This window comes from Camelus bactrianus, chromosome 2 (genome assembly GCF_048773025.1).
Source record: "Camelus bactrianus isolate YW-2024 breed Bactrian camel chromosome 2, ASM4877302v1, whole genome shotgun sequence".
Lineage (NCBI taxonomy): Eukaryota > Metazoa > Chordata > Mammalia > Artiodactyla > Camelidae > Camelus > Camelus bactrianus.
Genome location: NC_133540.1, coordinates 97,510,983 through 97,524,044, shown reverse-complemented (window position 1 = coordinate 97,524,044; position 13,062 = coordinate 97,510,983). Strand labels below are relative to the sequence as shown.

At 45.8% G+C, this 13,062-nt stretch overlaps 1 protein-coding gene and 1 long non-coding RNA gene across 7 annotated transcripts in view; one reads left to right on the top strand and one right to left on the bottom strand.

The window, feature by feature from the left end:
• LOC123619999 (homeodomain-only protein) overlaps positions 1 to 4,461 on the bottom strand; it is a 27,104-nt gene extending 22,643 nt beyond the window's left edge. Inside the window, exon 1 of one of the 5 annotated variants that reach the window (XM_074347327.1) lies at positions 3,890 to 4,461. The gene's annotated coding sequence lies outside the window, so the exon portion shown is untranslated. The remainder of the gene's footprint in view (positions 1 to 3,889) is intronic. The other 4 variants (XM_074347323.1, XM_074347316.1, XM_074347319.1 and 1 more) reach the window with 4 other exon arrangements.
• LOC141574055 (uncharacterized) overlaps positions 1 to 13,062 on the top strand; it is an 18,065-nt gene extending 5,003 nt beyond the window's left edge. Inside the window, exons 2-4 of one of the 2 annotated variants that reach the window (XR_012500649.1) lie at positions 7,584 to 7,686; positions 10,539 to 10,655; positions 12,113 to 13,062. This is a non-coding gene — a long non-coding RNA (uncharacterized LOC141574055). Of the gene's footprint in view, positions 1 to 7,583; positions 7,687 to 10,538; positions 10,656 to 10,954 lie in introns of both variants that reach the window. The other variant, XR_012500648.1, reaches the window with a different exon arrangement.

Here is a 13,062-nt window from a genome sequence, read left to right as displayed (position 1 = left end):
TGGGTGTGGTCCAAGGGCTGTCTTGGGATCCTCAGGTGTTGGTTTTTAATGGGCAGGCTGGTACTTCATAAATCACTCCAGGCCACAGGCCACCCTTCTGCCAATAATTTCATCATTGCATAGCCCTGTTCACCATCCCCATTCACCTGGCTTTTTTAAAGTGGGAGGAAGCCATCAACTTCTAAAAATTAATCTGGGTTAGGTCATGACATAGCCTTAAAAATGTCCAAGTGAACTAAGCCATTCCACATTGAGAGAATTTGGAAGCAAAGATGAGGGGGAAATGTTCAAAGAAAAGTCATCCAGAGAAGGCAGAAACTCTGTCACTGTAAAACAAACCTATTTCATCAGCTGTGTGAACCTATCACTTATGAAAAAAATTTTTTTCTTTTTTGTGGAACTCTCAATGTCCAGAAGAAGAAACATTCAGCCTCCAAACAGCAGCATTTTCAGTGTTGGGTACTGCCCTGATGCCAGCAGCCTAATCCTTCCCCCCAGATCTTGGGATCTTGGGTCCCCTGTCTCCTGGTCCCTTGGGGCTCAGGACAGCACTCACCCTCCCCTCCTGTCCTCGCTGCTGTTCTCACCAGTGAAGATTCTGTGCTGTTGGCTCCCTGCAGCCTGCAGACTCCGCATCCCCAGAGGGAGGCTGAGTTCACCCTGACCACACCCCTATGCAGAGGCTGGACCAACCAAGTGCAGCTGCCACTTGCCAGCATGAGCTGCAGTGATCTCAGCTTTCCAAATGGAAGAAGGGGCTGTGAGGGTCACGGGAACTTAGGGGCCTCTTGCTCCGGGCTGCAGGACTAGGTCCCCAGGAAGGAGACCCTTTGTCACTAAGGCTGGGACAGTGCCAGCCTTCTGCTCTGGTGAAGGAAGCAGGTAATATTTATAAGGCCCTGTGAACAGAATGTATTGACTTTCTATCTCTACTGTAATGACCTTAAGGTGACTCTCCATTTTTCAGAAAGATAAATGAAATGCAGCCATCTCCAATGAAGACAAATACATTTAACAAATAGTAGACTGATTCAATAAAAGACATCTCTCAGGGCCCACAGTCTGTGGGGAGCTTCCTATGGGATGTGACTTGGAGACTTCTACTGAAAACTCCCAATCTTGGTATATTTTCCCCCAGCAAGTTGCTTGAAATTCTGACTAGTAGGGAATATACATTTTGCTAAAAGCTTTGATTCCCCTGATTACCTCAAGTGGTAATTACATTTATATAACATTTTAAAGAATTCCCAGATATGTGATCTTGTTGGATCCTATTTAATATACCAGGGAGGGACATAACTCATTAAACAATTATTGTCTATTAACATGATAACTTTAATTAGTGTTCCAGAGCTGGGTAAGCAAAGCCCTAAGGGGATGGGACCCTGAAATTTTTGGGCTTGGACGAGAGATGGGAAACCACCTGAAACGTGGCCCACTGGCCCAGGCAGCACAGGTGAGGTGTGGCGGCCCCGTGGACAGCCCTACGCCCACCCCTGCACGGGCACAGGTGCCACGGTGAGGGACAGACAGGAGGAGCAGAAGCCGCAAAGACAAACTTCACTCCACTCACACTGCTGCCCGGGCCTGAGCTGGAAATCACAACGAAAAGACCTTGTGGTGCCAAGCAGACTCATCCCAATGCAGAGAACTCGGGCTAGCGCCTGAAAGCACGACTTGGCTGTCCCCCAAGAGCAGAGTGCCTGGTGTGTCGGCCGCGACTCTTTTCAATAATTATAATCCTCTGGCTTAGGCCAGATATTATGTGGGGAACAAAAGGAAGCTTTAGTTTTGAAACATCCCTTCTCACACGTTAGCACAATCCTTAAATAATGCACCTTTGAGGCTCTGACTAATTCCTCCTGCTTGCTGCCCGGGGCATGTCTGGGTTCCAAGAATTTGCTTGAAATGCGCCAGATACCCTATCCCAGCTAGAGTTGGAAGTGTGGTGTTGAGGACCCAGAAGCAACGGTCTTGGAGGTCCCTTGTCCCCTGAGGTCCTGTTGCTGTCCTCCCTGGGCCCGTGAACACGGTGCTCGGGGGTCATGTGGTCAAGGGCAGACCCTGCCCTCTCTCTGAGCCTCCCTATCCTCAGGTGTCAAGTGAGGGCTTTGGGTTTCACTGGTTCTCATCCCTGGCTGCAGCACCTTAGAATCACCTGAGGAGCTTTATACAACAGCACCAGGGCCACCCACCCAGGGATTCTGATTTAATTGGCGGAGGTGAGGCTCAGCCCAGGGTATTTTCAAGAACAGTTCTCCAGGTGTTCAACCACTGACTTTGATGATCTCTGGGACCCTCCCAATTCTATGAAAGTCCACAGTCCTGAGGGGCTGGTCTTCCACTTTATTTATTGAATTTTTTTTTTCCAAAAGTACTCAATTTTCATCTTCAGTATGTTGCATCCACCCTCTTCTCCTGCCCTCCTTCCCCTGGTAACCAGTGACTGCTTTCTGTCACTGTAGATTCGTTTGCACGTCCTATCATTTCATACCATATGGTGTGTACTGTTTCTTGCCTGACTTCTCATTACTTACGTCCTTGTCCTTCAGATTTCAAGCTCTTTAAGAACAGGAGCCACCTTTTACTTCTTTTCTCTTCTTCCCGGCCCTCAACTTATCTTTGCTCAGAGAAACCCCTTAAACCTGCTCGATGGAAATCAAACCTTCATGACCCTACAACTGAGCTCCAGTTTGGTGGCCAAGAAGTGCCTGCCATATTAATGGTTTCGACCGCCCCCAACCCTGCCATTTCTCTGTAGGTTCCTAGTCAGCAGCTTCAGCTCGGTTGAAAAATAATGCATTTGTTTAAACCAGGAGTCTTCATTTAGAGTCATGGATTTCTAGGGGTCCAGAAAATGACCATCAAGATATGTGTTGGGGGCCAGGGGTGGGGGGACCACCTGGGAAAAGCTCTTGGCTTTCCCCAGATTCTTAATTGCCAGATTCTTGACCCAAAGGGAGGAACTATGGAATCAATGCCATGCTTTATTCCTTATAATATTCCTACATGCATTTTATAAATATGATATCTAATTATAATCCTCTACTATCTGCTTCCCCAGCTCCTTCCTTCCCCAGTCCCAGGTCCCTTTGTTTGGGCTCGGGTTATATTTAACCCTATTTACCCAAACCCACTCCAGGGCCCTGTCTGTGACCGTGTTCCCTCATGGGGACTTTCTGCATTCCTCTTCTCTTTAAGACCTTCTCACCTAAGTTATGCGGTATGTTGTGCCTTTTAATTTAACGATTCTGATTCCACTTTACTTAACAGTTTACCTGGATACCTGGTGTTCACATATCACAAACTTACATTTTCTCAAAACCCCAGAGCGCGAGATTCCTTTTCATCTTAAACGAGATCAATGTTTTCATTGTTCTAACTGATAAGCATTATGAAATAACAGTGAATAGCACTGCAAAGTCAGCATGGAAACACCACTACTCAATCCACAGACACCCCCCCTTTTGGGAGGTTTGACTCCCGTTGGGTCAAAAAATATTTTAGAGTGATATTATGTCTGACTTTCAAGTAAGATGTAGACTAACAATATCACCTTCTAAGTGACAGAATTCACATGCATCTGGCACAGTCATACAAACTCTGATTTCACTGTGTCTTTCCGAGATAGAAGTGAGCAAGAAAAACATCTCATCTGCCCACCAAAAGACCAACCCGACTGCCCCCTGCTCCAAATCCACATTGACCGCACACACATTTGCAAGCATTCTCAGGCTCCCTGCTTGGCGCCAGCTCTTAACTTTCATTCTCCTGTTCACGTCTCCCTCCTCCCATCAGGCTAGCAAACGTGGTAACTAGAGCATTTCAGTCCAGTTTCCACACAAGTTCATTCCTCTGCATGAAAAGCAAACCTCTGAAAGTTACTTACGTGAAAGTGGCAAAGGCAAGCCCTGGATTTGGAAGCTGAGTCGGGTGATGCCAGCCTGCTTAAATAGCTGGGTTGGCTGACGCAGGCGGTGGAGAGCACGTTTATTTACGCCTGTGAGTGCACACTCAAGCAGGGACCTGAAAAACCTGCAGCGTGGGCATAACACCTAAGAGTTCCATCTCTCCCGGTTATTCAGGTTTGGTGTTCAGGCGGTGACTTCTGAGAGTCTCGTGGAACTTTCTTGGCACTACTTTCTTGTCCCTGACCTCTTTTTGAGCCAAGGAAGACTCTTCACCAAGATCGGATAAGAGGGGTGCGGCTGAGAGAAGAAGGAAGAAGCACAGGACCCTGGACCCCTGCGCTGAGCTCCTTATTTTGCCTAAGCTTCCAGTTAGATGCCACTGTGTTTCAAAGCAGAGACTTGCTGAGGTTGATTTTGCAGCTCTGTGGGCTGGACGCCAAACTAAGAGCCTGGACAACCGCCCAATCAATGAAAACTTGTGGGATTTTTTTTTTTTCCCCCAGGCACGGAATGTACAAATACAGTTATAAGGGAGGATGAGGCTAGGATGATACAATTTTAGGTCCCCTTGAAAAGCTATTTTAATTTCTTTCCCTCTGCATCTGGACTTTCCTCTTGATGGCCCCTCCCCTTCCTTTGTTAATGAAATTCCTATCTGAGGGTTACAGGCTTCCCCATGGGAGAGCTCAAATAAAAAGCTAGTGTGTGAGCAAGGCTGTGGGAAGATGCACCCGAGTGCGAGTTTGTGTGATCATCAGAGGAAATGTTCTTAAGGGTGAGGGTATGTGTGTGGGTGTGGGGACCCGGCTAATTGATGTTTATCTGGATTTCACAGCTAGATACAGCCGTTAATAGTCAATTGCAGAACACTAAACCCATTAAGTGGATACGATTTTGAGAGGATGAAGGAATGGAGATGGGGCTTGGTTCGATCATTTACCGGAGTATCTGTGCGTGTTTGCTGGTATGTGGCACACACTGGTAAATGCCACCCAGATAGACACGTCCTGTATTTTTCACTCCACTGGAGAAAGAAAAGGCCCATTTGATTCTCTTGGGAACAGTGGCTGTATGTGAAAGAAGAGCAGCAATCATTCAGAATATCTCTTTCCCTCTTGGAAAAGGGGAGAGTGGCTATAAAATGTGTGGGAGAAAGGTAGAGACAGGGGGCCTAGCTGTCCCCAACCCTGGTTACCAGAGGAATTCTTTTGTTTCTGCCTAATTCATTGCCTAACTCTTGACGGTTCTATGGCTGAATCTGGATTCTTGCCTCCCAGATTACCCGAATGCAGGGTGTGTGTCTTGCTCATCTTTTGACACCCACAGTGTCTGGCACAAATTATTATGACAATGACAGTGGGGATGACGATGACGATGATGATGTTGATTCATCATCTAGAATCTAGAGAAACTGACTATGTGCCAGGATCTCTGTAAAATACTTTACAGAGAATTTATTTAATCCTCACAACTCTATGCATTAGTTTTTTATTATCATCATTTTATAGATGGGGAAACGGATAAGTAAGAAAGACAAAACGACTTCCCCAACGTCACAGCAAGAGATAGAGGTAGACTTTGAGTTCACATCTATCTGGTTCCAGAGTCTGGATTTATACTCAGGACCAACTTTTTTTGGGGGGTGGGTAGGGAGTGGGTAATTGGGTTTATTTATTTACATATTTTAATGGAGGTACTGGGAATTAAACCCAGGACCTCATGCATGCTAAGTATGACTCTACCACTGAGCTGTACCCTCCCCCCTTCTCAGGACTGATTTGAAACAATATTTTAAAAGTTGCCTAAGAATATTTTCACCTGTTCTTATTTCTTTGTGCAGTTTTCATCCATCTTCCAGAATGTGATTTCCATGACCCTAATGACCTTGCCTGCTTATCCACTCTTGTAACCCCAGCACCCAGCACAGTGTAGGGCACATAGTAGGTGCTTGGTCAGTAAATATGTGCTGTTTGCTCAGTTTCTAAATTCCTCTGAAGGCTGTGAGTCTGACATCAGCAGTCTCATCTGGCTGCAGACACATTTCTTCTGCCCTTGAATAATATATTGACTCCAAGCTATTTCTCTTTATCCATTGTATCATGGAGATGAAATGAAACGTGGCTGAAACCATAGAGCAGTTTTACATCAATTAAGAACTCTACAGGTGTGTGGTTTCACATTGTCCAGTGGTGCAACGAGGTCACCAAGAGCCTAGACTTTTTCTTTTTCTTTTCTGTTTCTTTTTCTCCTATTGAAATATAGTTGATTTACAATGTTGTGTCAGTTTCTGGTGTACAGCATAGCAATTCAGTTATACATATATATATTCCTTTTCATATTCTTTTTCATTATAGGTTATTACAAGATATTGATTATAGTTTCCTGTGCTATACAGTAGGACCTTTATCTATTTCGTATGTAGTAGTTTGTATCTACAAATCCTGAACTCCCAGTTTATCCCTCTCCATGCCCTTTCTCCCCTGGTAACCATAAGTTTGTTTTCTATGTCTGTGAATGTTTCTGTTTTGTAAACAAGTTCATTTGTGTCATTTCTTTAGATTCCATATATAAGTGATGTCATATATTTGTCTTTCTCTGTCTGACTTACTACATTTAGTATGATAATCTCCAGGTCCATCTCTGTTGTTGCAAATGGCATTATTTTATTCTTTTTTATGGCTGAGTACTATTCCATTGTGTATATATACGGCAACTTCTTTATCTGATGATCTATGAGTGGACGTTTAGGTTGTTTCCACATCTTGAGCCCAGGCTTTTTCTGTCTTTCATTTTGTAGCCCTCAGAGTGATAGTGTTGCTTCCCCTCATGGTGGCAAGGTTGTTTAGTAGTTTGTTAACTCTGATACTTAAACTAAATACTAAAACATTCAAAGACAGTAGGAAGGACTTGGGCTTTCTTTTTAGTATCTCTCTTTGTTAGAGAGGAACTTCCATACAGAAGCCATTAGCAGACTTCCAGTTATGTCTCCTTGCTGAGAAGTGGATCAGATGACCACCACATTCCCTTGTCTGCAAAGAGGAAATGAATCACACTGATCATGGTTCATCTCAAGGGCCCAAGGGAAGGACCTATGTTCCCTAGAAAAATTTCCCTGATATCTAAACAAAATCAGAGTTCAGTTACTAGTGAGATAGTAGAAAAGTGCTACCAACAGTTCTGTCAATCCAATAAGTCCTTAGTATGATAATCTAAACTGCTTTAGTGCTTGGGCACATGTCCAGTCCACGAAAATTGGGTTTTACAATATCAATTCTCAATTTCTGTTTGCTTTTTTTTTTTTTAATGAGAAAATCTTGCTTTGGCTCTCAGCAAAATTAAAACTCTTTCAACAACCCACAAATAAGGGAAGTAGCTGGCCACAGTGATTTTTTTCTATAGGTTTAGATCCTAGGTCTTTATATCACCACTGATTTACCACACTTCCAAGGAATAGCACACAATCAATCAGGCTCTCATATTCTCCTGTGTCACGTGGATTGATGATGCTGTTGATTTCTTAGAAACATTAAGTCCAATACTGCTACTAATTATAAAGAGGATTGCAGGGCAGGCTGTAGGGATTTAAGGCTCATTTTCCTGCTTCTCTTTCCTGTTATTCAGTGGATTCCGTAATCTCTCACGTTTGCATCTGTCTCTGCTTGAAATTTCCAGCTACTGCCTGGGATGTGTGACCTAGAACTAATGGTGGATACAGTAATTCTCACACAGTTCTTTTTCTTCTGGTGGTTAACAGACTTCAAATTAACACCTGCAGGTAGGTAATTATTTCCCTTCTCTTCGCTGTTCTAGACCTTGTGATGGGTTTCAGGAATTCTCTTCTCTATTGTCACAGATCAAGAGAAGTAGGATAAAGGATGAGGTGAGCTAGACGTGACACTCCACAAGGAAAGACAAGGTCTGGAGGTTGGTAATTGCTCAATAAGTTTTTGCTCGGTGACTGGAAGAATGGTGGAAAGGAAAGAGTATAGACTTATGAATCCTGCAGACTTGGATTGCCACTTACCATCCATGTGATCCAGGGAAAGTTATGTAACTTCCCTTGGACTCAGTTTTCTCATCTATAAAATGGGACTAATGATGCTTATCTAAGAGGTTTGCTTTTAAGGACTAGAGATATTACAGGCAAAGTGCTTAGATAATGCCTAGAACATAGTATATGATCAATAAATAGTTGCTACTGCTAATACTTAAAACAGGACACCAGATTTTCCTCAGTCTTCCTTGTGGAGCCCACACATGGTGGGCACAAAGTATTTAAACCTAAGACCCCCAAGTGCTACAGCAAACAGAGGTGTTTAGTAGAGCCACATCGAAGGCAGTGATATATTGACAGTGAGGGTAACTGCTCTCTTCCTGCCCAAAGCTAGAGCTCACCAAAGAGCGGAAAGTGGCCTTATGATTGGGGAGCATATGGAAAGGAGCAATAATAGTGCAGAGAGAAAAGCCATGCCTTGGGGACAGAAAACTACCAAAGGCATAGAAGAAAATCCACTGTGAAGGCTATAAACCTCCCAAGGGCCAAATCTCACTTGTACAGAAGCAAATGGGGAAAAGGGTCACCAGAAGATCGAGGGATACTTCCTGAAAGTGCGGCCCCCAAAGTATGAACTTGCAGACAGAGAGACCGAGAATTCTCTGCAGACGGTCTGGAAGTTCTGACTCCCAGAGTGCCCTTCCCGGCCCAGCCTGACGGGGCCACGGAACAGTGTGGGAAGCAGAAGAGGACCAGCAGGCCTGGGTTGGAGGCGCTTCCCTTGGCTGCTCCTGGCAGAGAGTTTCACAAGCTCCCTGGTGAAGAGGGACTGGAGGTTATGACACAGTCACACTGTGCTCTTCATAGTTCATTGTATACCTAGTCATGGTTAGGTCATCCTTTCGGTGAACTGTGTGCATTTTGGTGTAAGTGTGGATTCCATCATCTCACCTGGCCCATCTGTGGTCCTTCTGGAGTCCTGAGTCACTTGATGACTGGGGGTTAAGATGCTGCAGCCTACAAGCAGTGCCTGTTCACAAGGGGCCTGGGTAAGCCTGTTGCATCCGGCGTGGCCCATGCTGCCTTTTCTTCTCATTCTGTTTAGTTTCATCCAGAGTCTAATGAAATGGGAGGGCATGAGCATTCCTTCGAAATCCCATTCACGCTAATGGTCCAAGGAGGAGAAGGCCCCTGGTCAAAGGGACCATCACTCTGGCTGTGGAAGGAAGGTGGAGGGGGGCATCTTTCTTCACCCACAAATGCCTTGCTTCACCTTGACTCCCTCAGCGCTAGGACTTACCGCTGCTGGCGGGAGCTGCAAGAGAAGCGGCATGGTGACATTCTCAAGAGGGGTGGGGGTGGAGCCTCACCTGAGAGACTGCCCCTTCCGTGAATAATGGGAAGATGGTGCAGGTCGGGGCCACCTCTGCTTGGCTATAATCCCCTAACACACTAGGTGAGAAAAGGAGGCCCCACACCCACTGTTGAAATTTCAGGGATGGGCCCTGTGCTTTTAGAAAGCAAGGGGTGGGGAGCTGGAGTAAAGAAAAACAAAATCCTTTGGTAAAAACTTGTTGACTGAGCGTCCAACCCAGGCCTGGTCCCTGCTCCTGACCACTGCGTGTGGCACTCCTGACCTGACGGCCGCCCCTGACCGTGACTCACGGAGCCCCTGGCAGGAGAGGAAGAGCAGGCCCCATCTCCTCCTCCCCAGGGTCCCCCCAAGTCTGTGCGCCATCTAGTTAAGGCGTTGTGAATGATTTCACTTGGAAACAGTCAGGGAGCAGAAAGGAGGACTGAACTGACAAAAATACCAAGTTTGATGACAAAACAAGACAAGTTTGGCATGTTTGACACAGTGGAGAAAGAGTTGAAAATAATTTGGGCTAAAATTCTGGATCAGCTGAAGGGAGAGAAAAGTTTTGATTAGAAGCTGCAGACCTTTTTCTTCCTGCCTCCTCGTCTCCACCCTGGAGGCACCCAACGGGACTTTGCAAGCTCTCATCTCCTCTCCAGCCTCAGCCCCCATCTGGGTAAGGAGGGAATCAAACGAGATGATCTCTCTGAAGCCCTTTTGTTTTAATCTGTCCTCCAAGGGGACAGAGTCAGAGGTGGGTGAATGGAGAGGAGTGTTGACTGAAATAAATGCACAACCTTAAAGTTAAGAGTTATGTTTTATTCGGTGGACAATTCTGAGGACTTAAGCCCAGGAAGACAGCCTGTCAGATAGCTCTGAGGAAATGCTTGGAAGAGGTAGGGGAGGAACCAGGATATATAGGAGTTTTTACAGCAAAGATCAGGTAGTCAGAACATCAAAAGATTACTGTTAATTAAAGAAAACCAGATATCTCAAGTTAAGGAATTTAGCACTTTTCTATGTATGTGAAGGTGCAAAGGTCTGGGCTCCTTGAAACCATTCCTCTGATGTGCACCTTAACTACCTGGGGCCAGTCTTCGGTGCTTCCCGTCCTGAGTCCCCTCCAGGTACACTTCTGGGGGTGGCTGCAGAGGCCAGGTTGCCTGCTCTCTGCATCCTGTGTTTCTTCTGCTCACTGGCAGGGTAACAGCTGATGACTCGATGGCCACAGCATTCTTTGTTTACTGATATGGCCGGCAATATGTTTTGTTCACAGGAGCTATAGCGGGAGGATGGTTCCCTCCACTTAGGGCTGAGGGAAAAACCCAATGCCCAGGTACAACTTCGCCACCTGTTATGACATTGAAACCCCCACCCCACTCCTTTATCACTGGTAAGTAGCCACCCCCTGAGGCTCTCCCTCAACAACCCAGGCCTCCCCAGACCTCCTAGGAGCCAACAACTAGAGGGTAACACCCAGCACAGTGTGTGTGTGTGTGTGTGTGTGTGTGTGTGTGTGTGTGTGTGTGTGGTGGGAGGACCAACCAGGACTCTGCTCCAGTGACAACACTTCCACTACAAGTGTAGTCCATGCCTGGCTTCCCCCTGCAGTCCAGGGAGACATCTTTTAACAAATTTTAAAAATATCTTTTATTGAGTGGGGAGGTAATCAGGTTTATCTGTTTATTTTAGAGGAGGTGCTGGGGACTGAACCCAGGACCTTGTGCATGCTGAGCACGTGCTCTAGCACTTGAGCTACACCCTCCCTCAGCTAGGGAGACATCTTGAAAGAGAAAACCCCAGTGGTGGGGGTCAGAGGAAAGAAGAAAGGAAAGAAGGGACTGTGGATCATCCCTGAAAGAATGTTTGAAGGTCTTAATTTCTGCTTTTGGTCAAAATATGATGTGGTCTGATTTTGTTAACTAGTTCAGTACAATTCTGCTCTGTGCATTTCAGCAAAAACCTGACTCCTCTGTGGCCTCTCTGAGATTCTGTCATGAGGCCGAGCAGTGCAGTGGGCAAGGATTTGAGGTCACTGGTAAAGTGTCCTCTGATGTGGCCAACTGCACAAACGATGGTGTGCACTCCTGCACCTGGCTTTCACCTCTCTGGAGAGTCAGCTCTTGGACCCATATTTTCAGTGGTTCTGAATAGCCTGCAAGAGGGCCTGGTGTCCTGAGTTGAACCCCCAAAGCTGACACCCCAACTTTGTTCTCTGAACTCTGCATCCTTCCTGGTGCTGCCAGTAGATGCCCCATCTGTCCCAGAAAACCCCCGTCCTATGCAAACTGGGATGGTTGCTCACCTACCCTAGTTCTCCCACTCCAGAGCCAGTAATCTAACCTCTTTGAACTGTAGTTTCCCATCTGTGAAATGAGGATAATGATAACAACCTTACATGGTATTTGAGGGCTAGGGGTGATGTCCATACAAAGATTGTGCAGGAAGAAGAGAGGCTTGGGGGACAAAAACAACGTCTTTCAGCCTCTTTTCCAAGAAGGAATAGACGTCTCCTCTCTCCAAGTGTTTTTACTTTCCCAAGTGTATGTGTGAGGACAACACTGGAAGTTTCTGGAACAGTCTTCAGAAAGCCTTGGCAGGCCCTGGCTAATGCAGAAGGGTGGGTTACGGGCTCTCGCAGCCCCGTGATTATCTGATTAAGTGTAAACAGCAGAAGCAGCTGCCTGCTCGCAGAAGTCACTTTTAGCAGCTACCACTTGGGAGTCACAAACAAGAGATTACGAAGCCTTTTCTTTCCATCTTCTCTGTTGCCCCTCGGCTATTGTCTGCAGAGTTTCTTAACTATTAGCCACGTTCTGGATGACTATTTCCCGGTAACTACTGTTTCAGGATTGAGAAAGGAAAAGAAGTCAATGTTCTCAAAGGAATCCGTTGCAAGGCATTTGCAGCACCAGTGTGGATTTCACAGGCATCTTAAGCTCTGGCAGTGAAGGCTGAGGGCTGTCTTGGAGACCAGAAGCAGCGAGCAAGAACTCGGATAACAGAAGAGAGGCGGGGGAGATTATTCAAATGTGGTGATGGAAAAAAGGCCTTAATCAAAGACACTATAGAAAACAAGCCACAGGCTGATAGGGAGTATTTGGAACATCAAGGTGTCAAAGGGATCCAAGCTTTTTCTGAATTGAAGGGAATGACTAGGGTAAACGGTCCTGCATTAATTGAGCAGAGCTCCATCGAGGGCGCTAAGGACAGGAGGGGGCTCTTATGAGGAAGATGCCGGGGGCTGGGATTATGCAAAGTGCAAACATCTTCACCATTCTGGCCCTCCCAGCCCCATCATAAATGAAGTAAGAATCATTAGGATTAATGCCAGGTTCTGACTGAAAAGAGAAGTCTTCGAAAGTTGGAAAATTCAACATGCAAGACTCTGGCACCAGTGGCAATTCTGCATCTTTAGGACACCTTTGGGAGTAGAGAGAATAAAAGGACCCTCCAATCAGGAATTTACTGATTGACTTAATCATTAACGTGATCTGAGATTTCAAATCCTATGGCACCTCCTTCACATTTCCGTGTTAAAGTAACGGCTGGGCAGAGTGCCAAGGAGAGCAACTCTGTTGGCTTTAGGGGCACACAAAACTGCCCAGACTCTGGAGAAATCTGCAAAGTAGATGTTTTTGGCTTTCCAAATCATCTTTTCCCCTGTGCTTCTCACCCTTTTCCAAAGAAAATTAAATTCTGAAGCAGTTACTTTAAAAGTCAAGAAATTTGATTATCAGAGTAATGCACTCAGGCATGCCCATGAACCACTGCTGCATAATAAATCACCCTAAAGCTCA